Source organism: Lutjanus erythropterus, chromosome 6 (genome assembly GCF_056507025.1).
Source record: "Lutjanus erythropterus isolate fLutEry1 chromosome 6, fLutEry1.hap2, whole genome shotgun sequence".
Lineage (NCBI taxonomy): Eukaryota > Metazoa > Chordata > Actinopteri > Lutjaniformes > Lutjanidae > Lutjanus > Lutjanus erythropterus.
In genome coordinates this window covers 12,146,466-12,158,996 of record NC_139322.1, presented here as the reverse complement: position 1 = coordinate 12,158,996, position 12,531 = coordinate 12,146,466, and the positions used below count along the sequence as shown (strand labels likewise).

At 39.3% G+C, this 12,531-nt stretch overlaps 1 protein-coding gene across 3 annotated transcripts in view; it reads right to left on the bottom strand.

The window, feature by feature from the left end:
* Positions 1-12,531, bottom strand: part of pacsin1a (protein kinase C and casein kinase substrate in neurons 1a) — a 60,442-nt gene that overhangs the window by 33,135 nt on the left and 14,776 nt on the right. For all 3 annotated transcript variants that reach the window (XM_084720626.1, XM_084720624.1, XM_084720625.1), the window contains exon 2: positions 9,053-9,123. The gene's annotated coding sequence lies outside the window, so the exon portion shown is untranslated. The remainder of the gene's footprint in view (positions 1-9,052; positions 9,124-12,531) is intronic.

Here is a 12,531-nt window from a genome sequence, read left to right as displayed (position 1 = left end):
CAAACAGTTTCTGTCTTCTCTGTTCTGTCTCTCTCTCCTCTGCATGTCGTCTCTCTCTCTCATATTGCCTCCATCTGACCTTTTCGTAACCTCGATTCTCTTCTTGCACGAGAAAGATTCTCTCTTGGCGGTTATTATGCTCCTGTAGAGTTCGATACTGCAACACATCTGAAACACAATCTAAGTATATAATTTAACAGTAGTCACACCTGCTTTAACTAAGAGGCTGTAAAAACATCTACTAAGAATTTAATGAGCTCCTCGGCGAGATCAATCAATGAGCTGCAGTCATGATGACATGACTCACTGTCTCTCTAACCTTGTTTACAACTATCACTACAAACTAGACACTGTGTAGACATTAGTTGAAGCATGACTCTATAGTTACGCAGCCTTTTCAAGTTTATTTAGAGCATTTCCATTCATACGAGAAGCTTGACAACATTTCCAAAACAGCTGTCAGAAGCAGACACCAGTGACAGCCCAGTGGGTGGCGTGTGCTCGTCCAATCCAGTCAAAGAAGGGTTTGGGTCGCAGTGAAAGACAGAACTAGTATTTATCATTGTATTATACAGCCTACTTGAAAAGTTTCTACTCAGTGGTGAAGACGGAGGTGTCATAACAAGGTATCAGCTGTCCAGGGATCCAGACGTGGAAGTTATATTTACTACCAGCTTGGGAAAAGTTAAGTTACTGGCTGCTGGAGCTTTTCCAACTCTTGGATGTGGAAGAAACCATCAGAAGTACCAGCAAAGAAAAAAAAAAAACTACTTCACTGACGCGACTGAGCACATGAATACATCAGATGACAAAATTACAAATCCCAAGTAGAATTGCAGTGACACACAACCAATCAGAGAGCCTTAAAATCTCACTGCCTGCCTGCTAATGAAGGGCTGAAGTTGTAGTTTGAGCTTTAAAGAAACTGTTAAATACATTTTGGATCAGTTACACCACTACAGCCTCTGAAGATCTGAAGATGTCAAGTCAATACAATATGCATTTGATCACATAAAAGGCATAAGAGGGCAACAGAGAGTTAATTTGTGCAAGGTCTCTATTCCAAAAGACTATTTGCTGGCGAGTTCTTTATTGCCTATTCAACATTTCTCTCTGCTTTAATGAGTTTCGGAGATAATGAAAGTTTACTCCATTCATTTGCAGCTGTGTATATAAAGGCATTTATGTCCATTGAAAATCTGTTGAACTGCCTCTTGTTGCACAGTTGTGATTGTGTCTGAAGTGATTAGGCCCAGTAAGTTGTTGAAAATATTCTGAATGTTCATGGATACTGATTGTAGACAGTGATTCAAATGGCTCTTAATACACACAGTATTTTTCAGACATTGTTTAACATGATCAGCTAATAAATTCTGCCTAATTTTAACTGCTCTCTGAGTGTTTTTCTTACTGTTAGACTAGTCGACTAGTCTAAATTAAGTTTTGCTTTTAATTGACAGGGAAATTAGTCGCCAGGAACATCCCTACTCACTAATGGCTATAAACCAGTAAAACATGGCAATGACCCTCTAAACCATCATGTTCTGAGTGGACACACTGCAAACACAAAGTAACATTTGCATTTTTGAACATAAAACAATGGACTTATCAAACTACTCAGTCCTAGGCCTGATGGGAATGTGGACGTCACTATGATATTTACCTACATTATATGCAGAAGCAGAGCCAGAGAGTAGCACCCTGCTCCGTCTAAGCTGCAATGTGGATAAATATATTTATCCAGTGCCTTTTTATTAGGCGTCAACCTTGTGTCTATGCATGTATTGTTGCAAAAACAGAATTAAAGCATAAACAAACGTGTCAGATTGTGGCCGGGAGTCACAGCTAAGATGTGAGCCTGCGCGGAGCTGCACACACGAGGAGGACAGGAATGATTGAAAGGTCTTTTTACCCTAAGTGATGCAACATAGAGGCATCTGTGGGCATACGGCTATGAAAAAACATGACCTTCTTCCATTTTTATAATGCCAAGACATACTCCTATGTTTATTTTGGTGAAAGTAACACAAAAGTAGTGAAATGCAATACTCTACAAAGACACTTATATTGTAAAGTAACCCATTACTTTAAAATGACAATAGCTTTTAAAATGTAATGTATTGTACCGTACTGTATCATTATTTATAAGTAAGCTGCACTGTCATTGTGAGCATGTTTGCATGCTAATGTTAGCAGGTAGCTCAAAGCACTTCTGTGCCTAAGAACAACCTCATGAAGCCACTAACACAGCTGCAGACTGTCCTGTTCAAGATACATTCAGCATATGAAAATGATAAAAGAAATAAAGTTGAAATAAGGAGGCCTGGTTGCTCAGTTGAAGGCTGTATGTCGTTTTCCCCGACTACCTCTCTCTCTCTTTCTCTTTTTCCTGTCCTCACTTCAGCTGTCCTATCAAAATAAAGGCATTAAAAGCCGCCTCCTACAAAATGTTAATAAAGTTGAAATAAGGCTGTTGGAAATGTACTACCAAGCTGTAAAACTGTCTGGGAGACTCTTGTGTTTCTTAATGTGAATATGAGTAATGTGAATACAGTGGGAAGGCTATGGGCCTGCTGCTACGTCCACTTATGCAAATGTAGCTGCCCCATTGAATCATCCATGCCAGACACTGGGAAGATATACAGTGTACCAAAAATCTTTTTCAAGAACAGATAAACAGTGAGAGATGCCAGACAGCTCTAAACAATCAGAGGGACAGAGAGACAGTCAGGGAGACAGGAAAAGACTATTGAATGGATGCTGCCTGGAACCGTCCTCAAATTGGCTGTTAAGCGGAAACATACATTTCACAATAGGCACCACCTATGAACACACACATTCATGTACACACACACACACACTTTGCGACTGAGTTGTGATTTAACACAGCGTCCCGAGCGCTGCTGCAGTGGTTATGTAACTATCAAGCCTCTTGCCACAAGCCTCCTGGTGACAGCGTGGTGAAGACAGGGGAAAAACGGCCGGGGGAGGGCAGAGAGAGAGAGAGAGACGGACCAGAGAGGCAGAGAGAAGCAGAGGAGGAGGAGGAGGAGGAGGAGGAGACAGACATATTGTGATGGCTGGTGATGAAGGAATGAACTGCAGACATGCAGCGGTGGATGTGAGATGGAGCAGAGAGGACGGTTCCAGTCCAGTTTTTCCTGACGTCCAGGCAGACTGAGACAGCAGCAGAGGAAGGGAGGGAGTAAATGAACAAGGCGATAGTCAATCTGAGAATGTAGCTCTTCAAACACACAGGCTTTCCGCTTTCTTAACGTTTAGCTGCCTGATGCTGCTCTGAATACTGATGGGCTGCCTTCAAACACACCACCCGTACATGTGTGTATGTGAATTTATGAGGTCTGCAGAGAGTGGGAGGTGGAGTTATTGAAGAGGAGAGAGTGCTACAGATTATTTCAACTAAAAAGGGATGTACATCTCATATTTAAAGGTTAAGTGTGTAACATATAGGAGATATAGGAGGATCTGCTGGCAGAAACAGAATATAATATTAAAATAAATGTTTCATTAGTGTACAATCACCTGAAAATAAAAACTGTTGTTTCTTTGTTTCTTTAGGATGAGCAGGTTTTATCTACAAAGACCGTGGGTCCTCTTCTCTCTTGAGTCCGCCATGATGCACTGCCATGCCACACAGTAGCACAGAACAGACAAACCCAACACTGGCTCTATATACAGCCTTTTGCATTTTTGCATTAGTTTCACGGCCATCATATTTTCTCCTACACGCTTGGCAGGCGAGTTGGTTGAAATATGCAACTGAGCCTTCGCTAAGCACCGACGCTGTTTACAGTGATAACGGTGGCACACACAGATACAGGCTGGATGGCCGAAAACATTTTGTGTGATTTTCTGCCAGACGCGATCAAATAAAAGGCTTGTTGGATGATATCAGTCCTGATGTGACACTCTTCTCTCTGTACAACAGTGGCAGATTTAACATCGAAATTAGGAGTAATTGTTGGAACATGGAAGTCTTCAATTTCACAGTGAAGTAAACAAAAGCAGCTTCTCATTTCCAGCTGACGACCAGCTAAAATGATCACTCTCACTGGCAGTTTTCATAAATGTTGCTGGCTAATGTGAGCTAATGCTAATGCTTACACTCCTTGAATTATATATATATATATATATATATATATATATATATATATATATATATATATATATATACACACTAATGAAAACATACTAAGGAACATTATATCCCATTTCTGCAATATTCGGCCAATAAATCTGCGTAAATCTTACACACTGGACCTTTAAAACAAAGTACAGCTGAGTCTGAAGGGAATGTCATTAGTTTTGCAGGTCACATAAAAAATGCAAACTGATATTTTGACCTGATAAAAGGTAAAGGCCGACTTTACTGTAATCACACAATCATACAGAGTATAACTGGGCAGCCACTGTGCAACTCCAGTTCTAAGTCAGAACTGGTAATGATGTCATACTTAAAAAATTCAGACGAATGAATTAATGTTTTCATGAACAACCGACCAACACCGCCATCCGTAGAACCACAACACTAACATGGCTACGGATGGAAGATCGCATATTTCTTAAATACTGACCACCAACACAAGCCTGAGGCATCGGCCACTAACACACCAATATATAAAAAAGTAAATTGGTGTGTTGGACACAGTCAATATGCTCCTTCGTGCAGTTAAATATAATAACAGGAACCTGAGAGGAGAAAACAGGCAACAACACCAGTTTGCCCAGAGATACGCCAAGTGAATGTCCAGACTATAATCATCTTACATCCCTATTTATACCCACCTCTAATACCCAGAGGCCATTCAGGCAGAGTGACTGACTGAGTCCACTGTGTGTGTGTGTGTGTGTGTGTGTGTGTGTGTGTGTGTGTGTGCCCAGAGACAGGGCTGTACACCGAGACTCAAACCACACCTGAGTTACAAAAATCAAGAGCTTGGACTTGCAACTTGTTTACGGTGAGAGTCAATTCATAGCAAACAGACAATCTGACTGCATGAAGACATAAACTCAGCACTTGAAAGCAAAAACTAGAGACTTAAAAGCAAAAATCTGGTCAGCTTTAACAAAGGAAAACTGCAGCAAGTTGAACTCATTAAAAAATCTGTGTAACATGTTTCCATATCATACTGTGAAACATATGTCTAATATGTCTAATCGTCATGAGCCAAACTAGTGCTGGTGGTGGTTAAATCAAGAAGGAAGGAAGATAAATAAGTCTGGTGTAAATGTTTGTATGGACGAATTAGATAACCAGCCTGAAGGCATAAACAAGCCACACAGCCTGGGCGTCCACCCCAGCTGGCACGAGGACGCAGCGCTGATCAACTCTAAATCTGATTTTAAGAAATTAGAAAATCACCATCCTACTTCCCACATTCTTATTTTAGACCATGCAGCAGGTGCTGCTGAGTGCAGATAACAAATCAATTTAATGAAATGTTTTATTTGATTACTGGCTCTTTGAAAATTATTACTGGCTATTGCGCAACCACAACTCTAGATTGTAACACATAAATTCCACTTCCTTTCCCCCGATGGAGATGTTTTTTTTTTTTGCAGTTGTTTTATTACAGATGTAATGTAGTGTCACCCTAAAGACTGGCTTCTTAATTTATGACTTTACTTTAAAATAATCACGACCTACGCCAAAACACCTTGAAAAACACCTTAAAAAGCTCTGGCTTTCATAGATGTTTGTCAATTAATTTGTTGATTATTTTCTTGATTAATCAATTAGTTATCAGAAAATGGTGAAAAATGTCAACAAGGCCAATATGACATCCTCAAATGTCTTGTTTGTCCATAATCCAAAGATATTCAGTTTACTGTCACAGAGAACTAAAGAAAGCAGAAAATGTTTACATCTAAGAGGGTGGAATCAGGGAATCTTGTCTTTTTTTCCTCAAAAAATTACTCAAACCAATCAACTGATTATCAGAACAGTTGGTGATTAATTTAATAATGGATTAGTCATTTCAGCTCTGGTCAAATGTTTTCTAAAAAACTAAAGAATGGAGGCATTTCTGCAAATCAAAGATGCAACATGGTATCAGTGGTGAATTTGTGGAGGAAGGTGATGTAATTGTAGAGGCCAGAAAGTAGAAAATGATGTCTGGAGGGACGAGACTGGGAGAGGTGTCAAATTCATGACTCTGCAGCCTTCAGCACGCACGTCCTCACAAACTCACCCTCAGAGGAGCCTCTGACTTTGACGCTGATGCCATTACGTTAGCAATAAGGTAGCTAGCTTTCACAGCTGCATCACTGATCTGTCGGCTGCAGACTGCCGTTTCCTCAAACCTGCCAACAATTAATTTATCTTTTCTGTTCTCAGTTTTCTTTGCAAGTTCTTTCCTTTTTTTTCTTTTTTTTTGCCATGATGAGTCTCATAGTGGCGCCGACTATTACATTGCTTGAGCACTTAAAGGTGGTGGGAACACACCAAGCTCACTGGCTTCATATTTACCTCTGTGAGGTAAATCCTCCATGTTCCTTAGAAAACCAAACACTCTGTGTCCACTTTTCTCCTTTTTGACAAAGACTTTTTTCCACCAGCAGGTCCTGCATGAACAGTAGCCAACACATGACAGTTTTGTGTCACGCAGTCTGCATGTAAGCACGTGGGATCTGTAATCGAGGATCCAACTGAGGGCCTTCGACTCTAATTAGAACAGCACAGCTATTAGGACACCACTTTACCATAAGACCACCCTTATGAATTATTTATTAATGGTTTATGGCTAGGTTATTAATTAGGGTGTAGAGACTTTATAAATCATTAATAAGCTGTTACAATGCATTAGATAAAAAGGGCCACAGTGACCTGTTGCTTGGCAAATAGTGAGCCAACATTTAACTGTACTGTTAAGCCTCAGATCTCATTACTTACTTAGCTTACTTTGTTCTCCATCAGCAGCATTTAAACCTGTCATCATATATTTGTTAATAAATTACTGGCATTTAAACACTGCCTGCATATCTTAATAGTCAAAAGGTTTCATTTGGCATCAAATTAACATATCGAATTACCAGATTCATACACCAAAGCCTTGACAATGTTGTTTACCTTGACATTTGCAGCAAGTTATCAGCAGCCTTCATCATTATTACATCAGATGTTATCATCAGCCTCTCTGAAATCTCTAAAGGGTCTTTGGGAGGAGGAACAGGGGGAGGGGATTTCTGACAAGCTTTGGGAGAGTATTCTTAAACGTGTGCATACGTCATCTATCTGCGCCGGACGTGGGTTGATTCACTGAAATCACCAAGGTTAGGCTCTTCAAAATTTATGACAATACTGACCACCTCTCTGGGAAGAAATGTCATTTAAGTCCATCTTCTGCAAGAAGTAATGGTTACAGAGAGCTCTACACCTTGGCTTCGCTTAGTGTTGAAGGGTTCATGAATATGCAATAGTCCCTGCCCTCTCCACACCCCCTGTAATGCCATCACTGCTAACTCTGGCATCTCTCAGTTGCCTTTGCCTAAGCTCTGAGCAAGATCTAATAGCTTTTGCAACTTTATTGGCCAGATGCCTTACATCAATGAGGTGGAAATCACCAATACTGCCTTCCCACACTCTGTGGACAGAGGAAATTTTCAGTACTTTACAGCTTGAAAAAATCCAATATACACTGAAGGGCTCTTCCAAGAAATTCAGAAAGATGTGGGGGCCTTTGCAGAGAAATTATCTTCCCTCTTACCCCCGAATAAGATTATTTGTGTCTTTTTTCACACCGACTTGAAAGATGAAGTGCGAAACATGACCAGACTGTTATGATATTTCTGTATTGTCAACTTGTGTGTAAAACACCAATAAACAAAGTGGCGGATCAGTTCCGGTTGTTGGGCCATATGTTTGACACCACTAACTGGTATAAAATATTGCTGCTGGTGATATTATTTTCTTTGTGGGATCTGGCGTTGCTGCTAAACCTTTGCTCATACTTTCTTTACCTAAACTATAAACACAGAGGCTTAATTCCTCTGACCCAGCTTCCTCTCCCAGTCCAAACTGTACAGGATCCCAGGAGAAGCCTCGCTGAACTGGGCCATCATGTTCTGATGAGCCTTCTTGCACATACAAACAACAGTCTGTGCTCATCAGACAGCTGCTTAACCCTCCTGCTGCAGCGAGGTTCTGTCATAATGCCCACAAAACAAAGAGATCAAACAGGGAAATCAATAATCACTCCTGAGTTATCATTCTTCCCAGCGAGACAGATGGAGCTTCTCTTAGTGAGGTAACACAAGGAGATTCTGAGATAATCGCCTTGAAAAACAATGAACAAATACAAATACAACTAAAAGGGTGAATAATTAAGAGAATAAAAATGTTATTGCTACTCCGTTGAAGCACATTTCAGCCAATGTGATGGAAAAAAAGATACTGTAAGTCATTATAATGAGAAAATAATGACTCATTATCTCAAAATAATGACTTAGTATCTGAAAATAGTGACTTAATATCTGCAAATAATAATATCAATATCTTAAATTTAATGAGTTATCACAAAATAATGAGCCGACGTTTAAGTAAAGTAATTATTTTGATAAAGTTTCTCATTTTAATGACTTATAATTATCTTTTTTTTCATCACACTGGCAAAAATGGGCTTCAATACTATGAAAAGAGACCACAGATCAGTGGATATAATCGACTGTAGCTACTAGAAAGCTGAAATGCAAACTCACAGCAGCACTGTAATCCTATATGTCATGTTAATCATGCAGGACACACCCATGCACAGAGGAGACCACATAAAAGACAATTCAGTATAAAAGTCTCAAATAAGACGCGCAGATGACCTCCACTTAGCCCTCGGACAGACTGGAACACCCTCATGAAATATTAACAGCATTGACAAAGAGGTATTAATTACCCCAAGTAGTCTGTTTAACATTATAAATTATACAAAAGATCTGTAAAAAGCCTGGTATAGTCCCTCTGGATTACACGCGAAATGTTCAATGATCAAGCAAACAGTAGGAATTTGGAGAACCGAGAGCACAAACGGGCACAACTCACCTTCTCCACCAATGGGAGGTCAGGTTTCCATACACCTCAGAGAGAGCTGTTGGTCCCCTGCAGGAGATCACCTGTGCAAAGACAAACATGAGATGCTGGGGGTCAGTGCTTTGAGCATCGAGTAACAGCAAGTTTAAGTGCTGCTAAATTGCTCTTAATGGGAATATAAATGGAAATCGGCCCAACACATTTGAAACAACGTGTCAAAACACTAATTATCTTTACAGAGGCAAAGATATTAAGAGATTAGCTGAATTTCATTTTGAACTATCACAATTAGTAAACTCTGACACTGTGGGAAGTAAAAGATTTAAGAACCTCAGCCTCCTCAGTTTCTCTATAGTTAGTTATGCATTAATACACCAGCTGTTTTAATAATAACATCATTCATTTTGGCAGAGTTATAATGCTAAAGTAAGCTAATTATGCACTGTATGGTCTAAATGAGTGAAAGAACAACAGTTTTGGTGTGAATTCTGCAATGATTCTTGGATTTTGAGCAATATGTGACAGCAGTATATAATAATATACACATTCAGCACTCATTTTAAGAAGTGTAACTTTCTGCAATCACTAACACATACCACATTTTAATGGTATGCAGCCCACGCAGAGACTTCAACACAAACCGCTCACCCACACTACAAAACCTTAAACAACCTAAACCTAAGCTATCCCCTCATCTCAGCAAAGCTGAATATTTTATTTGGCTCTATACGTGACTTTAAATACGTCTGAAGGCTTTAAAATCATGGCTGAGGATACCACAACAGCAGAGAAATTCTCAGTTAATTACCTTGGATGCACAGGACATTGGATAACCATTTATCTGGAGAGGACATGGCTTTGAAGGGATAATCTACTTGCAAAAATTAACCACAGGATACGTTTTCTGGCCAGGATTTCAACATTTCTGGACTTTGAAAGCACTGACTGTTGCTCTAGTGCCTGTTGTGCTGTGACTATGATGGTATTCTAAAGACAATCAAAAATAAACTTCAGAAAAAAGGCCGGTCATAATAGTTCTTGTATCCTAAGACTCGCACATTTTTATACTCAGTGGCTGTTGTGTTGTATTTTGTGCTAATTTTACCCCCTTCCATCAAGGAAATCCTCCAAGTACTGCAAACCAGCTTACTTGTATTCCCTGACTATTTCTGAACATTTGTACATAGAGTGCATAGCCTTTTTTTTTTATTGTCGAATAAAACCAACCACTAAAAACAATAATTTATAGCCAGTATTAGGGAAGCATATTAGATATAGCTGATCATATAATGTATTCCAACACCACAAACACCGCTTCTTGCCACAATTACAGAGATATACTTAATTAACTCATACATATTTAGGTCTGAAGCTTTTAATTGGTGTGAGAAAAGAATTATTACTTCATTTTTGTTTATCTAGAGATGATATTTTCACCTGAGTTAATGTCTGCATTCTGCATGTAATTTAAGCTTCTATATCTAAACCCACCCTGCCGCTCCCTGATAGCACGACTGTGTCAGACATGTTCATATGCACTTGTGCTGGGATCATCCAGTGGATTACAGAGCTCTTTTTCTACATGAATTGTTCCATCACTGAAGCTGGTTTGAAATGTTTAAATTTGCCCAAAAGAAAAAGAAACTGAGACTGAAGAATTCCAAGAATTCCAACTTCTAAAATGTACAGATTTGCTGCTTGGGTTTAAGCTAAGAAACAGTTTGGAAGGAAATTTAATCCAATAAATAATCGACAAATGAACCAGTAATAGAAACAATCCCTAATTGCAGCTCCAGCTTCAGCATCACGCTCATATCATCATACAGCCATCTTGTTTTCTCTTTAACACCTAGAAATTAAGTGTAGAAAGCTGATGAGGTTATAATGACTTCAATTTGGCTTAATGTCTTCAAAAGTGTAATGTGACTGTTTGGTTGCCAGTTTTTTTTCCTCTTTTCTAGGTTTGTGTTTGAATAAATCTGTGTTTTTAGTAATTTTAGTTGTCTGAATCTCTCTCCCAGGATAAGCACTTTAGATAATGGATGGATAGATGGACTGACATTTCAGGCAAAACATGATGAAGCAGCCCACCCATCATCAAAATGGAGCAACCTGAGATGTGGGCACCATGGGATGCCTGACAGCGGCCACCTCCACCAGACTCTGGCATATAAATTCATGTTAAAATGCTGAGTCATGGTCAGTTTATGCCACTGGTGTTTTTCCTCTGACTGTTCATAACTCTGAAGGATACAGACATCAGCAGTCTCCCCGCACGGATTGTCAATCATTTAACAGCTGGCTGTAGCTTGAAACCATTATTAGATTGATTGATTAGTTAATCAACAGATGTTTAAGCAAATTTCCCAACAAATGATGTACTTCCAGCTCCTTAAATGTGAACATTTGCTTTCTTTTCTTTGTTTTTCAGGTATAATGACAAGGGACTCTTGTCAGACAAAGCACATTTTTAATGGATGTTTTTCCTCGATTTTCTGACATTTTAAAGACGGTTAATTGGTTAAATGACTGTTTGTTGCAGCTCTAGTTTCTGATCAAGAATTTCAGTCCTACCAACGCAAACACTCCGTGATGAACTGCTCTACTCTCCAGTCAAAGAGGGAACATTTTATCATCTGTCTTTCCTGTCTGCCTCCCTGCCTCTGAACATGAGGAACACACCCTCTAGTGTTCAGAGCAATGACCTGAAGCTGCCGCATTCACAGGTACATTCAACTGTCACCAAACAACACAAAACAAAACCCACTAATGCTGACGTTTGGCCATTCATACCAGTATCTTCCCAAATTACGTGAATCATGCCCTCACTCGGCTCACTGGGACTCCATTTTGAACCGCCCAAAAGATTCTGACACACATTAAACTGGTGCTCTTCCTCAGGTTGAACCACATAACGATGACTCAGATCAGCCAAACACTGTCATGTTGTAACGTTGCCTGTACTCACAAATAGATATGAAACAGTGTGAAAGTTTCACATCACCAAAATTATCACGGTTTCTTGCAGTATTGTGCTGAAAATATTAAAAAAGTATTGACACACACCGAGAGCATTTTACCATTTTTTATTGATGCAAAACAAAACCTCTGTCTGGTTTGGTTGATGCTGTATCAGTATTTACCCTGAGTTTCTTCCAAGCAACAACCACTGTAATCAAAGTGAGTTTCTGAGACCTCTACAACATACAAATACTTTCATGAAAACACTATTGTATGGAATCTGAGATGTGTCTTGTGTCCTATGGTGGATTATCAGTTCACTGCAGTGGCTGCTGTCATGTAATGACTTGCACAGTTCTGGCAGCAAAATCTTTGCTAATTCTGCAAAGTTGTAGTTGTAATAACAGTTATATTGTTGCTAATATTTCATTATAAATATTTACTGTTTTGAAACAACCTCTAAATACTTTATTTAACAAAATACATGTTGAAAATGTGTTTATCAAATATGACAGCCAGCATAAGAGAAT